Genomic DNA, 8265 nt, shown 5'->3' on the forward strand with positions numbered 1-8265 from the left:
CCACCCCCGTGTGTGTGCAGCCATGTGGGTACTACAACTTGCAGGGATCAGTTCTCTCCCTCTATTATGTGGGTCTCGGAATTTGAACCCAGGTCATCAGGCTTGCAGACAAATCCCTTTGCTAGCCAAATCATCTTCATGTACCATTAGTGTTTTTGAGACAGGATTTTATGTAGCCCAGGCTAGTCATGAAATCACCACACAGCCTAGGATGACCTTGAACTCCAAATCCTCCTGAGTGCTGGAATTCTAAGTGAGTTCCACTCTCCTCAGATGTTTTGAAATAGGATCTTATTCTGTATCCTAGACTAGACTGGAACTCACCATCTACCCAAGGCTGGCTTTGAACTCATGGCAGTCCTCTTTTCTCAAGTTTTGGGATTACAGACTTAGGCTACAATGCCTACCTCTATGGTTTAGATATTAAATGCCCCACAAAGTTCCAGTATGGAAGGCTTGATCCCCTGATGGCACTATTTTGAGGGAGGTTCTAGAAACTGTGGAAGGTTGGAAAGGCTGAAGGAAATAGGTCACTATGTGCATATCTTTGGAGGTTGTATATCCAATGTCCAATCCTTTCCCCTTTTCCTGTTCCCATATCATCTTGATAGGAACTGCTTCAGCATACCTTCTCTGCCACGGTGGACTGAACCCTCAGAAACCTTTCCTCCTGTTGTTCTTTCAGGCATACTGATCATAGGAACAGGAAGTACCAACCACAGCCAGCATCACTCACTACTCTCGTGGTTTAGGACCACTGCTAAGTATAAAATAAAGGGTTCTTGAACACCACTTCTGTGATACAATGATAGTCTGCCTTGTCTCCAAGACAGCTACAAGTGCACTGGGAATGTAGCATCCTGGATTGAATTCCCAGGACCACATAAACCAGGTATCATGGTGCATGGCTATAATATCAGTCCTTAAGAAATGGAAAAAGGAGAATCAGCAGTTCAAAGTCAGCCTTGGCTACAAGGTGAGTTCAAGGCCAGCCTGGGCCACATGAGAATCTCAAAAGAGGGGGTATATGAGATGGCTCATTGGATAAAGGTGCTTGCTTCCAAGCCTAATGATCTGAGTTGATCCCTGGAACCCACATAGTAAAAGGAGAGAACCTGAACCGTCTCCTTCGAGTTATCCTCTGACCTTCATTCTTACAATGTATGCTATGCAGGGCCTGGCATGGTGGTACAAGCCTTTATTTCCCAGCACTCAGGATCTCTGAGTTTAAGGCCAACCTGGTCTACATAGTGAGTTCCAGGACAGTCAAAGCTACATAATGAGACCCTGTTTCAGACAAAATCAAAACCAAAGTGTGGCATGTACTTCTGTATGTGCACATACATAACAAATAAATAAAAGTAATTTTAGTGTAATAAAGACCATTGGGAATATAGCTTAATGGCAGAGCACTTGTCTGGTAATCTGCGAGGCCTAAACTTTAATTTCCAAGACCAAGGGTGGGGAATCTACTTGCTTCCTTACATGTTATGAGTCTGTAATCTATTTAAGGAAATATCTTTTCCAGTTGCCCAGTACCTCCCTTTTTGCTTTTACTGGTCTATTTTGTAACTTTCCAGAAATACTCATTGCGTAATATCCATTATTTGTCTTTCCAGAACTATTCATGCACATGTATTCAAGGAGTGTAGGTGTCCATGTCAGAATATGCTGAGGTAAGATATTTTTAAATATCTGTGGTGGCTTTAGAAATGTCCGTCATAATATCAGCCATTTGAAGTCTTTGTTCAAGTGCCCAGTCTACATTCTTGTAGAACTCAGGATTACTAACCCAGGGACCACACCACAATGGGCTGGACCCTCCCCCATTAATCACTAATTAAGAATATATGCAACAGGCCTTCCTATACCTAGATCGTATGGAGGCAGTTTCTAAATTGAAGTTCTCTCCTCTGAGGTGACTATAGTTCCTGTCAAACTGACATGAAACTCAGCTGCCACAAGAGGTGTGGCCTTGTCAGAGGAAGTACGTACGTCACTGTGGTGGGAGCTGAGGTAGTCTTGTCCTAGCTCCAGTTAACTCTCTTTGATTTACACTTGCTATTTAAAAATGTGTTCTGGGGCTGGAGAGATGGCTTAGTGGTTAAGAGCACTGCCTGCTCTTCCAGAGGTCCTGAGTTCAATTCCCAGCAACCACATGGTGGCTCACAACCATCTGTAATGGGATCCAATTTCCTCTTCTGGTGTGTCTGAAGACAGCAACAGTGTATTCATATACATGTAATAAATAAATCTTTTTTTAAAAGAAATATAATCTTTAAGCTTTCTGCTCATGACGCTGGACACTGTCCCTACTGCTTGCTTCCATGCCTCCTCACTGTGATGGAAACATCCCTCTGGAACCGTAAACCCAAATTTCTATTAGTTACATTTGGGTTTTTTTTTTTTTTTTTGAGACAGGGTTTCTCTGTGTAGCCCTGGCTGTCCTGGAACTCACTCTGTAGACCAGGCTAGCCTCGAACTCTCGAACTCAGAAATCCGCCTGCCTCTGCCTCCCGAGTGCTGGGATTAAAGGTATGTGCTGCCACTGGCTAGCTACAACACACATTTAAGGAAATAGTATGCTGATACATTTAAAATAAAAATATTAGACTGGGCATGTGGTACAGTCCTGGTCTACATAGTGAGTTTCAGGACTGCCAGGGCTACTTAGAGAGACTCTGTCTATACATACATACATACATACATACATACATACACACACATAAAATATTTACTGGCATATGTATGTCTTTCCAGCACTTGAGAGGTAGCAACAGGAGGATCTCTGTGAGTTTGAGACCAGTCTGGTCTACATAGTGAGTTCTAGGACAACTGGGGCTATATAAAGAGGCCTCTTAAAAATACTTAAAAATAAATACATAAATAAATAATATTTAGCTGGGTGTTGTAGTAGTCAGCAGATCCCAGCACTTGGGATATAGAGACAAGACCATCAGGAATTCAAGGTCATCCTCAATGGAATAGTGAGTTCAGGGCTAGCCTGGGATACATGAGACTCTGGGGGCAGCAGAGGAAGCATAGAGTGAATATGTTAAGTGAAGATAAAATACTGAGTAGAGGTATACTGTTTTACATGGTCCTCAATGCCTCAGGCTCATGCAAGTGGCAAAGCCTTCCCCCAGGGTGAGCCTCAGAGTTATGGCAAAGCTTTCTTCTGTTCTTATTGTGAATGCTGTCAGTGTGTACAAAAACTAGCAGCTGCAGATTCCTCTCAGAATGACTGCAACCTGAAACTGCCCCTTAGAAGAGACCTGTTACCACTATTAGCTAACTCCTCCTGGGCTGAACATTATCAATGTACCAGGTTTCAGGTTGTTGGTTAATTTATGCCAAACCGTAAGATCAAGAACAGCCCACCCATCCCTTCATTTCTGTGTGTGTGGTTGTCCTTTCTTCAGTCCCTTGTCACCCCCAGTCATATCAAATCTGGAAATCACAAAGGATGCAGTGAGATCCTGTCTCAAAAAACTGAAAGAGTCAGGTGGGATGGCATATGCACTTTGGAGACAGAGGCAGTCTTGAGACCAGCCATGTCGATACAGTAGTTCCAGGTCAGCCAAGGTTACATAGTGAGATCTTGTCTCAAAAAATCCAATAAGAAAGAAGTACAACAACGAAAGAACTCAAGCTTCTGTACTTCTGTACTGTTTCAGTGAAAACATTTCTATTAGTTTTTTGCAGTTTTTCGTGTATCTTTCCAGTTTTTAGATAAACCATAATTGAGGTGTCCTTGGACTACCTAAGTAGCCTTGAACTTCTGACCCTCCAGTCTCCATCTCTCAAGTGTTGGTATCACAGGCTTGTACTACTATATCTGATAAGTCTGCCTACTTTTTTTTTTTTAAGTTACATTTTAGGGGCTGGAAAGATGCCTCAGTGTTTAAGAGCACTCATTCTTGTAGAGGACCTAGGTTTAAGTATCAACATCCACATAGCACTAACAACCATCTGTGACTCCAGTTCCAGGAAATCCAACTCCCCTTCTGGGCCTCCAAGAGCACTGCATGCATGTTCAGAAATAAATCCAGGCAAAACACCCATGCACATAAAATGAATAAATAACGCCTTTTAAAATGATCGTTATTTGTTTATATATTTGTAGAGAAGTATACCAGAGCACAACCTTGGAGGTCAGAGGACAACTTAGTTTTTCTCTCCTTCCACTAATTCGGGTCCTGGAGATCACACTCTTGGGTTGTCTTTCTTGACCAAAAGTGCTTTTATCAGCTGAGCCACCTCAGTGGCCCAAGTGTTCTCAATTTTCTCACAGTAAGATTGTGTGTTTGCCCTAGGGTGAGGTAGTACCCAAGGAGGGGGGATCCCCTTCTCCTCAGAGAGGGAAGGGGGTAATGTGGGGAGGAAAATGTACATGTAGAACTGGGAGGAGAGGAGGGAGTGGGGGTACAATCAGGATGTAAAGTAAGTAAAGAAATAAATGAAGCCGGGCGGTGGTGGCGCACGCCTTTAATCCCAGCACTTGGGAGGCAGAAGCAGGAGGATTTCTGAGTTCGAGGCCAGCCTGGTCTACAGAGTGAGTTCCAGGACAGCCCAGGCTATACAGAGAAACCCTGTCTCGGAAAAAAAAAAAAAAAAAAAAAGACTATAGCCTGAAATGTTTCCTTTTATGCAAATTCTATTCTGCAAATTTCCTGATTCTATTTTTTTTTAAGTCATGCACCTTGTCTGCTGTGGTTCTGCACAGTCACACATGTAGTTTCAGCACTAAAGAGGCTGGGGCAGGAGGATTGCTATAGTGTTCCTATACTGTTGCACCACTGTGTACTAGAGAAAGAGATATACATTATTGCATTATCTTAAAAACTTCTAAAGATTTAATTATTTTATTTTTTTATGTGTATGAGTGCTTTATGTATCTATGTGCACCTTGTATAAGCCTGGTACCCACAGAGGCTCCAAGAGGACATCAGATACATTAGAACTGGATGGTTGTGAGCTACCATGTGGATGCTGGAAACTGAACCTGAGCCCGTGCAGAGCAGCCAGTGTTCTTAATCCCTGGGCCATCTGTTGAGCCCCTTAATAATTTCATGGCATTAAAATATTTTATTATGGGCTGGAGAGATGGTTCAGTGGTTAAGAGCATGGACTGCTCTTCCAAAGGTTCTGAGTTCAATTCCCAGCAACCATATGATGGTTCACAACCATTTGTAAAGGTATCTGATGCCCTCTTCTGGTGTGTCTGGAAACAACTACAGTGTACTCATATAAATTAAAAAAAATCTTTTTTTTTTCTTTTTTTTTCTTTCTTTCTTTTTTTTTTTTTTTTGTTTTTGTTTTTGTTTTTGTGAGACAGGGTTTCTCTGTGTAGCCCTGGCTGTCCTGGAATTCACTCTGTAGACCAGGCTGGCCTCGAACTCAGAAATCCGCCTGCCTCTGCGTCCCAGGTGCTGGGATTAAAGGCGTGCGCCGCCACTGCCCGGCTGTTTTTTGTTTGGTTGGTTGGTTTGGTTTTTGTTGTTGTTGTCATTGTTGTTTTTGGTTAAATAAAATCTTTAAAAAATATATTTTATTTTATTAGATTAATATAATTTATTAGATTTATTTGTGTTCAGATGGAAACCATGAGTGTGTGGAGATCAGAGGAAAATCTGTGGGAGTCAATTCTCTCTTGGTCCACCATGTGGATCCTGGGGATTGAACTCGGGCAGTAAAGCTTAGCAGCGAGCGTCTTTATTCACTGAGCTATCTCAATGGCCCGCATTTTTAATTGTGCATCGGTGTATGTGTGACACGCTAGTTGTAGGACCATTTGTGAAAATGTCAGTTCTCTTTCTCCACCCATTTATAGAGTCTGAGGTAGCCAGGTTTGGCTACAATGGCCTTGACTCCTGGACTCGCTGAGCTGTCTCCGCAGCCCCTGTTACATTGTCTTAACTCTTCATTGTTAATGCAGTTCCCTCAAAATGGAGGCTTGATTCGTTTCCAATCTGATAAATGCATTTAGAAACTTTAGTAATCAAGTAGATTTCCTTCCTCCCCTGTCCCCCAATGCAGCCCACGCCTTCAAAACAGACACTTCATCCTCCTCGGTTTAAGGATGACATAGCTGCCATCTGTTAATCCAATCTGCATTGTGTGGAAAGGAGGCTCACTTTACCACATGAAAACCCCTCTCCCACTCCAACAGGGGGAATTTCCCAGGGTCTTAGGAGGGCAAAGCAGCCATGGGGGCTTGTGCCTATCCTGGCTCTTTGCAGATTATGAATTTGCAAACCAGGAAAGGAGAAATGAGTCCGAGGGTGCCGAGTAAATCACGAGAAGCCATGGGAAGGCTAGAATCAGGCCCAGGAATTTGTCAGAAAGCCAAGCGCAGACAGCCAAACGAATGCTTCCTAAGTCACATTGCTGTCGCTGACAGCCTGCTTATGAGGCTGCCTGTCACCAGCAACTCTGTTCAGGATACCTGAGTGACACTGACCAATCATTCCTCACCCTGCTGCTGCTTCAAAACATTCCTTGACTTCTTTGTACCTTTCTTCTCTAATTGGTGTGGTGCGGATTATAGTTTGAGTGCCTCCCCAACCCCCAAAAAGAGCCATGCACTGAGTGAGGTCTTGGACCTGGGTGTGGCAGAGTTTACAGGTGATGGACTTATAAGAGATTAGTCATCTGGGACATCTTCAGAAAAGATTAAAGTAGCTCTGTGGCTGCTCGGCTCAGTTCCCCCAAAGTTACTGTGTGCCGAGGAGGAGGGGGATAGTCAGTTCTGTCATTCCAGCACTCAGGAGGCTGAGGCAGTAAGATCAGTAGATCATGGTCAGTCTGAGCTACACAGCTGAGGTACATGAAACCCTGTCTCAAAAACAAACAAGCAAATAAACAAACTGTAGGTGAAAAAAAAAAAGACACTGTAAATTTTACAGCCAGATATTTGTGGTGTATGCTTTTATCCCAGAACTCTGGAGGCAGGGGGAGGCGAATATCTGTGAATTCCAGCCCAGACTGATCTACAGAGGGGAGTTCCAGGACAGCCAGGGCAATACAGAGAAACCTTGTAAGGGCAGGGGTAAGGGGATTGGGGGGAACCCTACAAGAATATGAAAGCCAGTATATGCAGACACTCTCAAAAAAGCAAATCAAGGGACTGGAGAGATGGCTCAGCAGTTAAGAGCACTGGTTGTTTTTCTAGAGGACTGGGGTTTAATTTCCAGAACCCACAAGGCAGCTCATAGCTGTCTGCAACTCCTTTTCCAGGGGATCTGACACCCTCATTCAGACATATATGCAAACAAACACCAATGTACATTTAAAAAAAAAAAGAAAAGAAAAAAGAAGAACGTGTACTTAAAATATACATGTACAAATGCTCTTGGGGGAACTCATGCACATAAAATACATAAATAAATCTTTAAAAAAAAAAGGTAAAACAAAACAAGAACCCCCAAATCCTAGAAGTTTCATTCTGCACCTAAACACACAGAATTATTGTTGGGGGAGGAGGGAATGGGGTCTCAGTATGTAGTCTTGGCTGGCCAAGGACTTGCCAGCCTTGAATGCACAGTGAATCAAATGCCTCAGCCTTCTGTGTCCTGGAATTACAGGTATTATTTACCCTTTTCCAGCTAAAAATTTGATATTTAAAAACTTTTTACCACTTAGGCATAGTGGCAGCAAACACTTTTACCTGCTATGCCATTTAGCCAGCCCCAAAGTTTGACTTTTTAAATATCTGAGACAGAGGGGGCTAGAGAGATGGCTCAGTGGTTAAGAGCACTGCTCTTCCAGAGGTCCTGAGTTCAATGCTCAGCAACCACATGGTGGCTCACAACCACCCATGAGATCTGATGCCCTCTTAGGGTGTCTGAAGACAGCAACAGTATACTTACATATAATAAAATAAGTAAAAACCTTTGGGCCAGAGTGAGCGGGGCCAGGAGGGAAAAAAAATCTCAAACAGGGTCTCAATACTTAGTCTTATGTTGCATAAATCTGTAGTACACAACAGATTTTGATTTACATATAGATTGTGGAATGATAAGCTATTTCATGTATATATCACCTCATATACTATTTTTTTTTTGTTTATTTTCTTATTGGAGACAGGCTCTTACTGTGCAGTTCTGCCTGGCCTGGAACTGTATATGTAGATCATGCTGGCCTCAAAGTTACACCGGTTTGCCTGCCCCTTCCTCCCAAGTGCTAGGATCAAAAGCACTCACCTGGGATGTTTTATTTTATTTTATTTTATTTTATTTTATTTTATTTTATTTTATTTTATTT

The sequence above is a fragment of the Grammomys surdaster genome, unplaced genomic scaffold (assembly GCF_004785775.1).
Source record: "Grammomys surdaster isolate TR1022 unplaced genomic scaffold, NIH_TR_1.0 252, whole genome shotgun sequence".
Taxonomy (NCBI): domain Eukaryota; kingdom Metazoa; phylum Chordata; class Mammalia; order Rodentia; family Muridae; genus Grammomys; species Grammomys surdaster.